The sequence below is a fragment of the Sinocyclocheilus rhinocerous genome, unplaced genomic scaffold (genome assembly GCF_001515625.1).
Source record: "Sinocyclocheilus rhinocerous isolate Xijiao unplaced genomic scaffold, SAMN03320098_v1.1 scaffold343, whole genome shotgun sequence".
NCBI lineage: Eukaryota > Metazoa > Chordata > Actinopteri > Cypriniformes > Cyprinidae > Sinocyclocheilus > Sinocyclocheilus rhinocerous.
In genome coordinates, this window is record NW_015626871.1 from 65,091 (window position 1) to 65,504 (window position 414).

The following is a 414-nucleotide window of genomic DNA, read 5'->3' on the forward strand; positions in this document are numbered from 1 at the left end:
AATACCGTCATGTACCGTGAAACCGGTATAATTTTGAAAAATACAGTGATAGAAATTTTTGGTCATACCGCCCAGCACTAGGACATGGTGTCCTCTTGTCTTTCTATCTTGTCATGCACAATAGCTTATCTTATCATTATGATGTTTGCTGGCATTAAATCACAGCAGTGTGTTTGGGTCACTCCTTCATGACGCACACAGACACACACACACTCACATGTACGATGCAGTCCTCCACCACACTTAAACCGCACACACTCTTGTGCTCACTAGGGTTGTGTCGGTGAGGAAACTTTCCCACCGGTTAATCGGCGTGTGACAACACCGGTAATACCGGTATCACCGCGGGGGCGGGGCATTCCCTCTTTTCCTCGCTTTCCTTTGCTTTTAAATAGCTTGTAAAAGCGGTGTGCC

At 46.4% G+C, this 414-nt stretch overlaps 1 protein-coding gene across 2 annotated transcripts in view; it reads left to right on the top strand.

Moving 5' to 3' along the window:
* Nucleotides 1-414, top strand: part of LOC107719306 (probable JmjC domain-containing histone demethylation protein 2C) — an 89,015-nt gene that overhangs the window by 8,446 nt on the left and 80,155 nt on the right. The window lies entirely within an intron of this gene.